Source organism: Ambystoma mexicanum, chromosome 4p (genome assembly GCF_040938575.1).
Source record: "Ambystoma mexicanum isolate Mex_15411 chromosome 4p, UKY_AmexF1_1, whole genome shotgun sequence".
Lineage (NCBI taxonomy): Eukaryota > Metazoa > Chordata > Amphibia > Caudata > Ambystomatidae > Ambystoma > Ambystoma mexicanum.
The window spans coordinates 181,847,451-181,864,393 of NC_090927.1; the positions used below are offsets into that span (position 1 = coordinate 181,847,451).

General features: G+C 44.6%; 1 long non-coding RNA gene across 1 annotated transcript; it reads left to right on the forward strand.

Moving 5' to 3' along the window:
- Nucleotides 1-15,850: 15,850 nt before the first annotated feature.
- Nucleotides 15,851-16,740, forward strand: LOC138452558 (uncharacterized). Its single transcript, XR_011260220.1, has 3 exons — nucleotides 15,851-16,194; nucleotides 16,285-16,364; nucleotides 16,459-16,740. It is a non-coding gene; the product is annotated as an uncharacterized lncRNA (long non-coding RNA).
- Nucleotides 16,741-16,943: the final 203 nt, after the last annotated feature.

Consider the following 16,943-nt stretch of genomic DNA (forward strand, 5'->3'; position numbering starts at 1 on the left):
TGCAACGACGACACCTCCGGTGGAGCCCTGCTGAGCCGACTCACCACTTCCCGACGACAGAGGTGATCTCCCTGCCGGAGAGTCTCTTCCCCTGGCTGGTGGGAACAACCAGTCCCCTTTGCTTTTTATTCGCCTCAGGACGCAGTGGTCAAATTGCCTGTGCAGCGCACCTCGGCAACCAGATAGCCACTACGCCTGTACCGCGACCAAAAGGGGGTGCCTTGTGATGGAGCACTCCGCGGCTGGTCTCTTCCCTGGTGGTGCACCGGACTTCACTTTTCTTCGACGACGAGAACATCTCTACTCTTGGCAAAGACCCGACGTGCATCCACCACCAGGAACAACTGCCTCCGCCGGAGCTGCCCTCCACAACAAGGTATCGTGTCCGCCTGGCTTCCCTTTCGATCGGTTCGAGTGAGGTATCTTAATCCTCTCCTTTCCGTTGGGTCGCCTCCAAGCTTTTCTCATTCATTGTTCTGAACTGGTTCAATCTGCCGATAACAATTTGCTACAAAGACTTGAATGCAGCTCCACTAGAGACTTTTTGGGAAATATCGCCTTGCCTCTCTCTGAGTGGGCCTGGCCTCTGAACTTTATGATCTATTGTGGTTCTTGCCTTCTTGCCGTGTATTTTACCCGTGAAGTATTGAACTGTGTTGATTTCGTAACCTGCCTATCTTTTTCTCTCCCGTCCTAACTAATATTAGAGTGCCATCTAGGTTGAGGTATACACCTCTGTCTGTAAATAAGTGGTGCCGGTAGAACCTAGACTTGTCGAAGTATTGCTAGGGGGATTGATCGTTTCTTCTTCGTAGAGTAATTGTGTTTGATTTGTTTGCCGTGAAAGTGCCATAGTGTTTTTAATAGACGTTTTGTTATAAATAAATACGTTAATATCTTTACACTAAGCCTCGTTGCGTGTTTGCTTGTCTTGCTAGGAAGAATTGCCCTATTTTGTATACTCCACATACTGCTCAACTCTTCTTGAGGGAAGTCTGACTGCTCAGCCACAGCTACCAAGTGAATCTGTGTGGTACAGACTGCTACCAAGTGGGTTCACCGCCAAACACCTGTAGTCCTAAATCTTTTGCAGTGGTCCCAGAGGGAACTGCACAGGTTTCTGCCTAACACTGGTGTACAGCGGTGGGATTTGTATCGAGTATACAGTTTAGAGTGCTTTTCGACACTGTAGGATAACTAACCACAAAACTTAGCACAAAAAGCAACTTTAAAAAAAATATATGTCTACGATGGAAACTTACAGTCAAGAGTCCTTGTCAGGTGAAAATACTGAGAGTTTGCGAGCTCTCTGTAGGCAAGAGAATCTTTATGTAAGAGGCAAGAAGTTAGAACTAATAGAGAGATTGCTGGCGAACCAAAGTCTGGGTACTGGTTCAGAGGAACCAATCTCTCCAGCAAATGTAGATAACAGTGATGGTGTTGATCTAAATCGTAATTCTGATGATAGCGATGAAGAGGCTGACGAGGACGGAGCGGCTAACGAAACTGTCTCCCCTGCTCCTCTACCTGCCTTACCAGCTGTGCCTACGGGGCCCATACCAGGTCCCACAAGTAACCCTGCTTATTTTGAACTTGAAAAAATGAAGCTCGAATTAGAATACAAACGGTTCTTGGCTCAATCTGAACGAAACCAAGAGCTCGAGTTCAGACGGATGAATGCCCAGGCTGAACAGAAGCAAGCAGAGTTAAGACTCAGGGAAATAGAACTTAATCATGAGTTAGAGATGAAAAAGTTGTCTATGGAAAATGCTTCTCTCTCCTCTGGTTTCTCTAGGAGCTCCAGTCCCAAAAGACCCCGGATGCCGAAGGAATTAGTGGGTATGTATGAACCGAGATTGGATGTGTTGGATTGGTTGAAACTGTTTGAATACAATCATGGGCTCCAGGACATCACCGGGAATGCTTTACTTCCCTGGTTGTTCTCTAGGCTCCCTCCTGTTGCGACTGATGTGTAATGGAGTTGGGGGAGGCGGATAAGACGGATTACGAAAGTGTGAAACTAGCTTTAATAGCTAGATTCGGGAAGACCCCTTCCCAGTATCTTAAGAGGTTTAGAACCCTCAAAAAGCATGATGGTACCCCTTGGGCTACCTGGGTGAGTGAAGGGTTGAAAAACTTAGAGGGATGGATTAAGGGTTACAAAGTGAACACTTATGAGGGTATGAGGAATCTTTTTATGTTGGAGTCTATTTATGATGCCTGTTCTCCTGAGCTCAGACAGCACTTGGCTGATTCGAAGGAATTGGATTCCCGGGAGCTAGCTAAGGCTGCTGATTTATGGGTTGCCAACCGGGCTACTCATAAGGATTCTGGGGCAACTCAGAAAAAGGATGAGGGAAAACAGCCTAAAAAAGACTCAAAAGAGAATTCTAATAACTCACATTCCAAAGAGGGCCCCAAACAAAACCAGAAGGGTAAGCCACAAGGAAAACCACAGCAGAATAGTGTGTCTTCTGGTGCCAAACCGGGAGGAGGTCAGAACAAGCCACCATTCCAGTAAGCATTCGGTAAATGCTGTGTTTGTGGCTCGACTGACCAGTGAAAGGAGATCCCAGATGTAAGGGTAAACCTTCAGGGGTCCAGCTTGTCTCCTTAGCCTTCGCTCCAGAGGAGGAAGTCCAAATGGCAAGTGGAAACTTTCTACTGCTAGCTGACAAACCCATTGGAGTCTCAGCCAGCGTTTCTTTAGTATCTCTGGGGTTGTGGGAACAACAGAATTTAGATGTCTATAATTCTATCCCCGATAATACTAAAGAGTATTATAAGGACAGTGTCCAGGTGAATGGTCAGGAGACTCCTGCCATTAGGGACACTGGGGCCAGCATAACTGTGGTGGATAAATCATTTTTTCAAGCGGAGGATGTTGCTAAGGCACCCAAACGCCTCACCAAGTTAGCTGGAGGGCCTGTGCAGATGCTTCCCCAATTACCAGTTCTCATCCAGTGTAACGACATGACTGTGAAGATACCTGTCAGCATACAGAGTGAGGTACCAGGACGCGTACTGTTGGGTAACGATTTGAAAACTCTCGGAGTTGTATCGCATACTCCCAGACCTCCTAGTAAACGGTTACAGGAGCTAACCAGACCTGCAAGAGAGAGGACCATGCGCGGTACTCTCCAGGAGATGATGAAGAAAGAAATCACTCCTGCTCCACTGGAATTGTCGGCCGCTGTCTCCAAGAAATTAGAAGCGAAAGGGAAACCTAAGATTTCTATCCCGAAACCAGCAGCCAGCATTCCAGTGCAGCCAACACGGACTTCCCCGCGGTTGTCCAAAGTTACACCCGTAACTCCACCTCCAGCCGAGGCTGAGAGGGAGGTACAACCCTGTGTGGTAGAATTAGACTCTGAGGAAGAGCTAATGGAAGGCCAGGAACTCATTGGAGATCTGGATCCTGTTGACCATCCTGAGCTGCAGTCTTTACTGGCAGGAGGTGGACCCAGCAGGGCAGACTTCAGTAAGGGACAGAGAGAATGTCCAACTCTGGAAGGTCTTTGCCACCAGGCAGAAGCTCAGGCTGAAGGGCAAGAGCCTGGGAAATACAGGTTGCACTGGGAAGATGGCCTCTTCTACAGTGAACCAACCGAGTCTGCACCTGGAGACTACAAACGACTTGTAGTACGCCAAGAGAACAGACCACAGTTCTTGCAGTTAGCCCACGAGATTCCTTTGGCTGGTCACTTGAGTTTCAAGAAGACTAAGGAAAGGCTCTCTCTCTACTTCTATTGGCCGAAGATGGGGGCCGAAGTAGAAAAACACTGCAGGAGCTGCCACACCTGCCAGATCTCTGGTAAGGTTGGCTCCAAGAATGTGGCACCTTTAGTGCCTCTCCCAGTTGTGGGAGCCCCATTTGAGAGAGTAGGGATTGACATTGTTGGTCCCCTTGATCCTCCAACCTCCTCAGGCAATAGGTTTATACTTGTTGTAGTAGACCATGCTACTAGGTATCCTGAGGCAATACCTATGAGGACTGTTACAGCTCCGGCTGTGGCTAAGGCCCTCCTTGGTATTTTTACTAGGATCGGGCTTCCTAAGGAAGTAATCTCTGACAGGGGGTCAAACTTTATGTCCAACTACATGAAAGCCATGTGGAAAACCTGTGGAGTTACTTACAAGTTCTCAACAGCTTACCACCCACAAACCAATGGGTTGGTAGAACGGTTCAACCGAACCATGAAGAGCATGATAGGTGCTTTAGAGGAACCCCTTAAGCGTAAGTGGGACCTTCTACTGCCATGCCTTCTCTTTGCTTATAGAGAAGTCCCTCAGGAGGGAGTAGGTTACTCACCCTTCGAACTACTCTATGGTCATCCCGTCAGAGGTCCATTGGCCCTGATTAAGGAGGGGTTGGAGAGTTCTCCTTCCCCCAAGCCAGTCAGAGTGACTGACTACGTGATAGGTCTCTGGAGGAGAATGTCACACATGATGACGGAAGCAAGCGATAACTTGAAAGCTGGACAAGCATTGGTCAAGCACTGGCACGATCAAAAGGCTAACATGGTTGAGTTCGCTCAAGACCAGCTTGTTCTCGTTATGATCCCAACAAGGCAGAGGGCCTTGCAAGATAAGTGGATGGGACCCTTCCGAGTTGTGGGTAAACTCGGAGAGGTTAACTATCTGGTGGACTTGGGCAATCCCAAGGAGGCTCCGACAGTCTTTCACACCAACCGACTTAAAGCGTATGTCTCACGACCTGATGTAGGAGCGTTGCTTCTAGCGTCATCCGAGGAAGAAGAAGAGAGTGAAGCTCTTCCGGATCTCCTCAGAGGCTTACCTTAAGATGAAAAAATTGAAGGAGTAAATCTCTCCTCCAATCTGACACCCGAGCAACAAGAAGAGTGCAAATCTATGTTGAATCAGTTTGCCTCTCTGTTCTCGCTTTCACCAGGCTTGACCCCTTGGGGCCAGCACGACAAACTCACTGGTGACTGTCTGCCAGTCAAAAGCAGAGGATACCGCATGTCAGAAAACGTACGAACCCACATCAAAGGTGAGGTCAGCAAGATGCTTGATCTCGGGGTAATAGAGCCCTCTACTAGTCCATGGTCTAGCCCAGTTGTGTTAGTACCAAAGGCCGGATCTAAAGAACTTAGATTCTGCGTGGATTATAGAGCTCTTAATGCAGTCACCAAGACTGATGCCCACCCTTTGCCAAGAACAGATGAGTTGGTGGATAGACTTGGCGCCGCTAAGTTCCTCAGCACATTTGACTTGACGTCAGGCTATTGGCAAATAGCCCTGACAGACCATGCCAAGGAGAAAACTGCATTTTCTACCCCCGTTGGCTTATACCAGTTTAAGGTCATGCCTTTCGGATTGAAGAATGCACCTGCTACGTTTCAACGGATGGTAAACCAGGTTCTGAATGGGATGGAGGACTTCTGCATGGCATACTTGGATGAGTTCGCAGTGTTCAGCAATTCCTGGGAAGAACATGTAACCCACCTGAGAGATGTTTTGCAGGCTCTTGGACGAGCCAATCTGACCATAAAGGCGAGCAAATGCCAAATTGGACAGAGTAAAGTAGTCTATCTTGGGCATGAGGTAGGAGGCGGAGAAATAAGGCCTTTGCTCAGTAAAAATTGAAGCTGTGCAAAAACACCGACTTCTCAAACCCAGGTGAGAGCCTTCCTAGGCCTCACTGGGTATTACAGGAATTTCATAGAGAACTATGGGACCATAGCTTCTCCACTGAATGTCATCTCCTCGCCCAAATTTCCTAAGAAGGTTAGATGGAACAAGGAGTGCAATCAGGCTTTTGAAAACCTGAAAAAGGCTCTTTGCCAAGCCCCAGTACTCAGAGCTCCTGATTACCGCCAACACTTCATTGTGCAGACAGATGCTTCAAATGTAGGGATAGGTGCCGTACTCAGTCAACTGGATGGGAAAGGTAGGGAGCACCCCGTTTGCTTCATCAGCCGCAAGCTGAAGGATACTGAAACAAGGTGGGCAACAATCAAAAGAGAGTGCTTTGCTATCATGTGGGCTCTGAAGAAGTTTAGGCCGTACTTGTATGGTTCTACTTTTGTCATTCAGACTGACCACCAACCATTGAGATGGTTAATGCAAATGAAAGGGGAAAACCCAAAACTATTGAGATGGTCGATCTGCCTGCAAGGGTTTGATTTCACCATTGAGCACAGGTCAGGATGTCACCACCAAAATGCTGATGGTCTCTCTAGGATGTATGTCATCGACTAGAGGTATGAAATTCATCCAGGAGTGGATTAAATCCTCCTGTCCCTTAGTCTGGGGGGAGCGGGTGTTAGGGAGAATTCTATGTTTAGGCTGAATTTCCTAACTTAGTGAGTCCCCCAGCGGCTTTGCTGGATTTCGGGCGTTTTTTTTTTCCATCTTGCCAAGAGTGAGACTCTTTTTCTCCCACTCTTGGACATGTATGTGTGTAATTCCTTTGAATGTCAATGTGTTCTATGGGCTATGGGGTCTTTTACTCCATAGGGTCTCATATGTTTTTCTATGTGTGTTACACTGCACCCTATGTGCCGTAACACTGGGGCGTCCTAGCGGACCCCCACCATAGACTTCATACCCGGGGACTGACTACTGTCTCCCCGGGCATGTAAAGTCACCATTGGCTTTACTAGACCTAAATTTACTAACAGAACTAGTACAAACCATCTTATTGTGGGCGTACTAGTAGGGGTAATTCGATTACTCCTGGATCTGTTACTCGAGGGGGCACTGTCCCGTCCCCCCTCATCGAGTTTTGGCTGGTGGCAGTGGAAACTACTTGTTATGTTCGACCCCGAACCTAACCCTATGGGATTCGTCCCATTGTTGGAGATTGATACTTTTTCTTTTTAATCTCTAACGTACCACCGGTCTACTTATCTTAAATAAGTCATCGGATGGTATTTTCTGCCAGAACTCGGTTTGTAAAATGGCGTCTGTGTTCGTCTCTGTGACTCCTAAACCAAAGGTTGAGCCCTTTGTTCCACTTTTGGCGGGCTCTGTACAGAGACTCTCCAAAGTGGTGCCATTCTGTCTGGGTTACCACAGGAGTGTGGGAGGGGGTTTAGGCACCCTGGACCGAGTTGCCTTGCCAACTCCGGTCGCACTCTGGAGTGATTGGCCCAAGTGGTGAGCCTCCCCGCTCACCACTTAGCATGTGTTGATTGACAGCTAGGCTGAATGAATGGGGGTTTTCTGCATAAAAGCAGGGCTTTTGGGACTGGATCTTCAGAAGTCGCCACAGGACCTAAGAATCCGACGAGGGTAACGCTGAGCCGACCTGCAACGACGACTCCTCTGGTGGAGCCCTGCTAAACCGAGTCACCACTTCCCGACGACAGAGGAGATCTCCCTGCCGGAGAGTCTCTTCCCCTGGCTGGTGGGAACAACCAGCCCCCTTTGCTTTTTATTCGCCTCAGGATGCAGTGGTCGAATTGCCCGTGCAGCGCACCTCGGCAACCGGATAGCCACTACCCCTGTACCGCGACCAAAAGGTGGTGCCTTGTGACGGAGCACTCCGCGGCTGGTCTCTCCCCTGGTGGTGCACCGGACTTCACTTTTCTTTGACGACGAGAACATCTCTACTCTTGGCAAAGACCCGACGTGCATCCACCACCAGGAACAACTGCCCCCGTCGGAGATGCCCTCCACAACAAGGTACCATGTCCGCCTGGCTTCCCTTTCGATCGGTTCGAGTGAGGTGTCTTAATCCTCTCCTTTTCGTTGGGTCGCCTCCAAGCTTTTCTCATTCATTGTTCTGAACTGGTTCAATCTGCCGATAACAATTTGCTACAAAGACTTGAATGCAGCGCCACTAGAGACTTGCCTCTCTCCGAGTGGGCCTGGCCTCTGAACTTTATGATCTATTGTGGTTCTTGCCTTCTTGCCGTGCATTTTAGCCGTGAAGTATTGAACTGTGTTGATTTCGTAACCTGCCTATCTTTTTCTCTCCCGTCCTAACTAATATTAGAGTGCCATCTAGGTTGAGGTATACACCTCTGTCTGTAAATAAGTGGTGCCGGTAGAACTTAGACTTGTCGAAATATTGCTAGGGGGATTGATCGTTTCTTCTTCGTAGAGTAATTGTGTTTGATTTGTTTGCCGTGAAAGTGCCATAGTGTTTTTAATAGACGTTTCGTTATAAATAAATACCTTAATATCTTTACACTAAGCCTCGTTGCGTGTTTGCTTGTCTTGCTGGGAAGAATTGCCCTATTTTGTATACTCCGCATACTGCTCAACTCTTCTTGAGGGAAGTCTGACTGCTCAGCCACAGCTACCAAGTGAATCTGTGTGGTACAGACTGCTACCAAGTGGGTTCACCGCCAAACACCTGTAGTCCTAAATCTTTTGCAGTGGTCCCAGAGGGAACTGCACAGGTTTCCAATTGCCACACATAAACATCACTCAAAAAACTAGCTGAACAGCATCTGAGGTACTTGACATCCTATTGGCAGCTGCCCACCCCACAAACAATAAACAGCCAATCAGAAAGTAAATCCAAAAAATGCCACCTTCTCTTCTCATGTAATATTCCTCCATTGCTTATTGTAACATCTGAGGTAACAAGCAGAATTTGTTTCTATCACATTACAATAGAAAACTACATGGAATGGCTGGAGGAAAATAATCCTACACAGGAAGGAATTAAAAAAGAAGCTGCTCAAGAAAAGAAACCAGAGGAAAATATGCGACATTCAGGATTTTGTAAATCCATTATTTATATTTATGTAAAATGAGACTAACAAAAATATTTCAAGGTACAAATAGCAGTCACCAAACAGATATAATTTATCTAACTACTTTTAAATGTCTATGCAAAACACAAATATTCTTAAACTGTATTACATCTTCAATAGTTGAAAAACATGTAAAATATTTTCAAGCAGATGAAGAAGTCATTCAAGTATCACAAAGAATTGAACACGTAGCACCACAAGAACTACCCACGAAATGAATCCTGGATTAATTAAAAGAATTAAAACAACTATTAATTAATGTTCAAAAAGAAGTACAATCAATGAAAAAGGACATTGAAAATGTAAGACAAATCATGGACAGTAAGAATCCAGATAACTGGGCTAAGGAAGACGAAGTGTGTTCAAACTAAAAGAAAACGAAAATCCACAACCACATCCCCCAATTGAACCTGTTATTAACAAACTTTGTTTGCATACTTGTTTACCTTTTGAAAGTATTTACACCTATGTGTGTATTAAAGTATTAAAAATGTTACAATAACTGTTTACAAATACTACACTCACTACATCTTAAAAAACTTTCCAAGACGACTATCCACACGGCTACACAATGCACAACGCGCTGGTGGCTGCTTCCTAGCCGCGGATGCAGGGTGTACCCGTGGGTAACAATCCATGGTGTGGGACTGGTTTGGGATAGCCGTGGGAAAACACCCCAGTTGTTGCTGTTGCTAGCCACGATCCTCAATAAAACAATATCTCTACTTTTTGTATAGCTGCAGCTATAACATTTCTTTGTAAAAAAAAAGGTCAGAGTATAGAATATGAATGATGAAAGAGACAGTGGAAGTTAAAAAATCAATACAGTAAACGACTGCTCATGTAGTTATGTAAGGTAGATGATGATAAAGAAAGAATGACAGTAAACTAGGTGGGCATACATTTAATGGGTACAATGACACAACATATAATAGCATGGCTGAGAATACACAGGCTAAAATACAGTGGATGGATCATCTAAAACTACAATAGGTTGGTTCCTGTTTATATTGATTTTTTAAAACAATTTTCTTCTTTTTTTTTGTCCACAGTCTCACATGAAAGAAAGTCTGAAAACACACAGCCAAAATAGATAAGACTCCCAAATACCGAAAGTGTCACTGACCATGGCGTTTGGCCAATGATTTCTTTTACACCCGACATCACATTACCTATTAAAATATCTTTTAAAAAGAAATAAAACACAGACACCCCAAAATGTATAGCCGTGGGCACGAAACTACTCTTACCCAAGGCTATCTGTAGCCCTTTGTAGCCTCCTGTTATAGCCAAGAATATCTGTGCAAACTCCCCCCACTCCCCAGATGGCCTCCTCGCCTCCTCTATCCTCTCCCTGTCCCCCCACAACACACGCTGTTTCTGTGACTCAGTTTGCTTTGAGATGTTGGCTATTCGCAGCCAAGGCTACAGAAAACCTAGCGTTGCAAACTCAGTCCCTAGACCACCTCCAACTCCCAATTTTCACTTGGACCCTCTAGCCACCCTCCACCTCTAACCTAATGGCATTTGCATGTTTTTGGACCTGCAAATAGCTAGTTTTTACATATCCTCCTTTATAACCTTGAATATCTCTTGCATCAAGAGAAAAGCAAGATGACGGCTGTTTAATTTCTAAAAACCCCCAGTTTTGGGTAAATCCCAGAGATATAGCTATTTATTTTTGACAAGGGGCACCCACTTCTCTGTCAAATCAAATATTTAAATAACTACTGCACGGAATAACCGCAAACCATGCATGGATCGTGAGTCAGCGCTTCATGCCCAAGTTGTTTTGGACCTGGTCCAAATCCGTACAGCGGTTTGGACTGTGCGGTTGGGATAGTATTTACCTTTTTTGTCTATGGAAAAATGAATGGGAAGCAAGCTGCAATTTAGGAAAAAAAATGTTTTCGCCTTTTTAATAACTTTCTTATTTTCTAACAAATCTTTACGAAACTTTGCAGTCTGGGGGTCCACGAGTCCCTACTCACTTTCAAAATATCGGTTGAAGCCGTTACTCAAATCAAAAGTTATTAACAATAGAATTTTAAGGGGTTCTATGAGAGTCCGACTCACCTTAACTATATATTTATAGATATTTATTTTTTATGTATACATATGTATATGACACGAAGGGAGTGAAACAGGATAACTAGTGTAAAGTACTGACCCGTGCTTCTGCCCGCCTCTCTAATTTACTCCACAATACCAAGAGACGCTGATGCTCTGACTGGCGGGATGCGGGTGGGAGAGCTCCCACACAAGCAATACAACCAAACGCAGGAGGTGATGCAGATCTGTAAAGCGAGTAGAGGATCGAATAGAGGCATACACCAAATCAACACAGCCAATTCATCAAACAAGCCAGTCCAGAATAAGAGAGTAGACATCGGGTATCCAGGAAGGCACAAATCAGCAAAGCTAGATAATGAGATAAACTCACTTTTATCAGTTGTCAAGTGGAGTGTGCGGTGACTTTTGCTTTCCTGTAGCTTCTCATTTGCCTGTGATCACCCAGAGTGGGTGAGGAATGCTATACATCTTGGTACACGCACATAGTTGTGCACAATGACACCCAGTAAACATAGTTCTTCACTGATAAGTCATGGCAATGCCTGTCCTGGGTTCTGTTCGAACATTGACAGGTGCGCCAAACCCCCTAACCTCCACCAAAGCTCTCAGAGGAAGTTGTTAGTTGTGTTGTTGATAGTCACTATTGTAATGAGGTCTTTCATTTCGCTGTAAGTAGATCAGGTGAACAGTGGCTGTCTGATCATGGATCAGTGGGGAGTGGTAGGCAAGGCATTCAATGGATGCTAGTGTGGTGTGCTCCTGGTAGTTGCACGGCCATGAAGTCTTGTGGGTGACCGTAAGCTATCCTCCTGTTCTCCCTTTGTGATTCATGTGGCAAATGCTGTAGCTGTGGGGATAAGGATGTCCTGGATGCCTGTGGAGGTCCCAATGAGCCACCTCTCTAGGATGAAGAGTGCACCTAGCATGTGTGTGGTTATCAGGGCAACCATCTCTGTTGCATGTGGTACTGTGGAGTGTCCATTAATGAGCATGGGTTTGCGTGTGTGTGTTTTGGAGGAGGAATATAGGTTGCAATGACGCGATGTGGACTTTGGTGCTGCGTGTTTCTGGTGCATAGAAGGTGGGTGTTGTGTACAGACTGTGTGGTAGCGAGGGTAGGGATGGAAGGGGTGAGTTTGATTGAACGCATATTTATTTGACTTGTATGGGTTGCACAGAGCAGGGTCTGTGTGTGTGGCCCTTTTATGAAACAGGAATTTCTCTTGTCTTTATCTGCCTTTCACTTTGGACGATTGGGTGTAAGACTTAAGAAAGTAAAGAAACTGCGGCAGGCAGAACAAGCAGGACAAGGAAAAGGTTAGCAGTTTTTTTCTGTCTTTTTTTGCTTTGGTTAAAACATTTTAACCTTTTCAAAAATAGCGAAAGAGAAAAGAAAAGTGAAAAGTAAACAATCAATTACAATATCATTTCATAAAGAGTACATTACAAACAAATCTAATTAATACACTGATGAAATAGTCACACATTATTAAAAGATAAAAGGGATTAAAAACATTCTGTAAAATAAGATGAGTTAAAAATCAAATAGAGTTGGCTGTGATTAACAGGTGGGTGGGGTAGAGACACGTGACTTGATCCTCATGCCCAGACGGACCCACTGTAAAAAGGTGGCATTTGGAAGGCAGTTTAAGAAATGAAAGAAATAGGCAGGGTAGAAAATGGAGCTGTTAGGTAAGATTTCCACAGAGCTGGTAAATATTCCTTTCCTGGTTCAACCCCAGAACCTTTTGCTTTTCTAGTGGGATATTTTTCATTAATACCTCAGTGAGTTGGGAACCTTTTTCCACACTCACCTAATCTTTAACTCTTTTTATGGGTGTCATTTTTTAAGACTTTCAATAGTCATCATGTTTAACAACTTATTGGCAATAAGTGCCTGTTATTGCTGAGTTGCCCTAGGGGCTCCCCATTTAACTTTCTTGTGCTAACCTTGAGTGAACTACAGCTCCCAAGGGTAGAAAGGTTCTTTGGATCCCATTTACATTTTGTTAGGTGAAACCAGCACACCCCACCTTAAGTGGAGTGCTGTGGAGATACAATATATCCCCTATCACATTAAAACTGTAATAATTCTGTTACAGTGACAAGCTTACCTTTAATGGCTGGTGGCAGTGATATATTTTACTAATTTGGTGCACCTTTACAATGGGCTGTAATCACAGCTGCAGTAAAGGCACCCAAGGGTGCTCATTTTACCAAAATGGCCCCTGCCTTCTTTTTCTGCCATTTTAGTTTTTCCTGTCATTTCGTTTTCCTTCCCCTGACATCTAGGGTGGGAAATTCCTTTGTGTGAGTTTTGTCTTCGGCGGGAGTCCCCTGGACACCCCACCCAGGCTCTAGTCAGTCTTTAAGCACAGGAAATGGGGGAGGAGTCCAAAACGTCCCCCTCCTTTGTCATATGCCTTGCTTCAACTGGGACAAATCCCATTGGGGGGGGCTGGCTGTTCTGATTGGACAACCAGACTCCCATTTCTTGTAAAATGTGGGGAGAGAATGCAGAGGTTGTTCTGTAGTTCCTGATAAATACTGGAAACCTGGAAGCTGAAGTCATGTCAACCACTGGAACATAAAACTGAAGTGGATGACAAAGGAAAAGCGGCAGAGATGATTTCCAGCGACTAGCGAGCCTGCTGTGTAACCTGAGCCTTCTGCAGCCCTTCCTTCCAATCAACCTGGGGTCTCCAGAAACAACGACCCAAACCCAGAGCCTAGTGAGACCCACTACACTCAGGAAGACCTGCATTTTGAGCCATCCCACGGGTTGCTGCAACCTTGCGTTCTTACAATACCCCAATACCCTGCGACCTCCAGCCACTGTGTGGTGCACAGTCTACCGAATTCCGAATCTCGCTGAAACTTTATGGGCTTCTTGGTGTATTTCCAGAGACACAAATAAAGTCCGAAAAGTCTCCTTACAAGAGTGCTGGACCTTTAAAATGACAAGAATTCAACCACTATTTTCCGTCTTCTTCTTTGCTCCTTGAAAATGCGCCAAATCCACAGAACCACATTCAGCCATGAGAGAAATCTTGCCTAGAGCCTTCATCGATCCAAAGTCCCTTCTGAGGTCTTGTGTTCAGTCTCCAGGACAAGGAATACACTGACCGGGTATTTGGCTGCAGTCCCTGAAGTTGTCCTGCTGCAATCACTTCTTCATTGCTGAGGTACATACTTACCTTAAGCCTCTTGGGATATCTGTGTAGTCCCGGGGTGTTTTCTGTGATTGGGAGGTCCACCGTCCAGTGCACCCAGTCCCACTGCTAGAATCCTGCTGGGGTGTCTTCTGTGAAGCCCCTGGACCCTCTTCTAACTCTAGAAGTAAAGTACTCAGCTGTTTGCCCAGTTTTCCTAAGGAACTCTGACTTTTGCTACTAAAGAACTTATTCTAACACTGCCTGTTGGTCACTAGTCCTAATGACCCCCCTTCTGCCACTGAGAACACTCATGCTCAAGGAAATAGGGAAATACTTTTAAGTGATTGGGACTTCTGCCTAGAAAGGAAAATAAGTGTTTTACTTACTTGTAAAGAGTTGGATGGTAACTGTAATTCTAAGACTGAACAGTTACAAAAGTTCTTACTGATCTTGAATGTGTGATGCACTATTCTTAAAAGTATGGTTAGCATCTTTCCTTCCTTATTGCCAGTCTAATAGAAAGTAGATGTGAAGGTATTTTACTCTCCTGGGATTAGGTTGTGCCTCTTTACAAAAGTAATGTGTTGGTTTCACCAGATTATTCCAGCAGGGTAATTTTATGAGTGTCCTCCAACTGTTGGTATCACCTGGTTAGTCCTGTTAGGATAACTGTATGAGTGTCCCCCCAACTGGGTCTTGCTTCCCCTGACTTGCTGCTAGCCTGTCCTTAATAAGTCCACATTAGATTGTTACCTACCTAGAATAACTATTCAGTTAAGTGTGACATTGGGTTTTACTTTTCCCTTCATTGTGGAGTTAAAGTATGTGGGTTTTGCTTACCTTGTGTTAGCTTTGTGCCATCCAAAATAAGTTACCAGAGTTGTTGCTTACCTCAATCTGGGGTTCCCTAATTTCAAAAGCATCTGTAATTGTATATTACCTCCTTAGGTTTTACTCACCTGGTATAACTGTGTGTTATGACAAAAGTAGTTATAGGTTTTTACTGCACCTAGGATAAGTGTTTCACTATTCACCCAAAGTATATTGTCCAGTTGACTGTTTATGTGATTTATTCAAAGAGTCACTGTACAACTGGAAGGGCCTACTGCCCTTGTATTACTGAATGTAATCTGAAAGTAACCATTGCTCTTTTACTCCCAAAGAATAGGCTTGACCTATACTAAATGTGTATAACAAGGTGTTGACCTCCGTAGAACTACTGTTAGGTGTTGCAAATAAGGTCTATACTTGGGTCTGTGGATTTCAAGTACAGTGTTGTGTTTTTATACTGTGATTTCTTATAATGTTTTAGTACTTACTTACCCCTAGATGTATCTGGGCCTACCTGTATTTAAATAAATCCTTTATTTGTACGATACAAAGTGTTTCAGTGTTTCTTTTGATCATTTGTATTACAATTTCACTTGTACTGTGTCTACTGCCCTCTCTCCCTCCTAAGATAAGCCTGGCTGCTCTGTCTACGCTACCCTATACTCAGGTGTTACAGCTTTATACTAAGAGTGAGTCTTGTACTGCCTCAGTTGAATGGTTTTACTAAGCCCTTAGTTGGACTTCAGAAAAACTGTCCTAACAGGAGCCACAAACGATTATCAGTGATTAGCAGGTGGGTAGTGCAGGGGTCACGTGACCGTGATCCCCTTGCCAAACCGTAAAAGAAAAAAGACTGGAAGGCAGATACAGAAGGGAAAGGAAGGATTGGGTCTGCCAAAGGAAGTGGGAAGTTCTTACCCCTTCGCAAGAAGGCGTCTGCAAATGTTCCCTGACACAGGTGCGTGCCAGGCATTCTAAGATCTATATTACTTCCGGGTCTGTACAGGCATACTTGAATGCACGTCAGCACCCGAGGTGTGTTCTTAATCAAAATGTCAAAAGCTAGGGACTCCTTTTTATGCATACAACATCTGCAACACCCCGTGCAGCTATTGTCTGTTGGCAGGCGCCAATTTTCATCCTCGTTATCTAACTAATTGCATAATGTTTCTAAGAACATTTTTTGCTGAAACTGGTCCGGAAAACTCAGCGGGGAGATAAAAAACGCAGAACATTATCTCGTTTCCCCTACCTTTCCTGATTTCTAATTTTATACAGGTCGACGATCAATCCGTCTCTGACAACCGTTTGGATGCACGTTTTCTGTCTGACGCTTTGAGTAGATGCCTAATTCCTGCAGTGTAAGCTGAACAGCAACGCTAACTCAAGAGCCGTGCAGGGTAACAAACTAACAGAATATTTTGATTGCCTAAATATACATCTGGTGGATGTATTGAGGTTAATTTTGCCTCATCTCTCTCCATCCTTAGCACCCTGGATTGCATTATCGAAATATCACCTGATGTGCCACCTATATATTTCAGCCCTACAGACACAGAAAAAGCGATAGGTGAGTAATGGGAAGTGTGGTCCATTTTTCTTATCAGATTGTTGTGATAATGGTCAGGTTTTAATTTTTTTGTATCTTTTTTATTCGTCAATAGTATTGGACGCGAGATGAGCTTCTCAGCACGATACATTATCAATCGTTTCGTGTCCTAAAGACGGCTCAAAGGGCTCAAGCATACAAGGGACGGATGTTGATTACACTGACCTCCTCCCCAATTGGGGTAGAAACACATTCTTTGTTGACGCTATCAGTGGACTGCTATTCGTTATACATCATGAATAGTTTTTCCACTTCTGCTACTAATATAACCATTAAGGTGTTTATGCATTATTAGTGTTTGCATGTAGCACTGAAGTGTTTCTCTATATTTGTATACAATTCGTGCATCTTTGTATGGATGTGTTGCTCCGCTATTTGCAGATATTTATATATATTTTTAATAAATCGTTTTTTAAGTGACCCTGACCCAATGAAAATGCTGATATAAATAGCAGGTTGGCAATGGCCACACCAGGTCTGACTCCTGAATGTGTGTAAAGGTGGGCTAGCTTGTGGGATTCTGTTTGTGTTCAGCTTTAA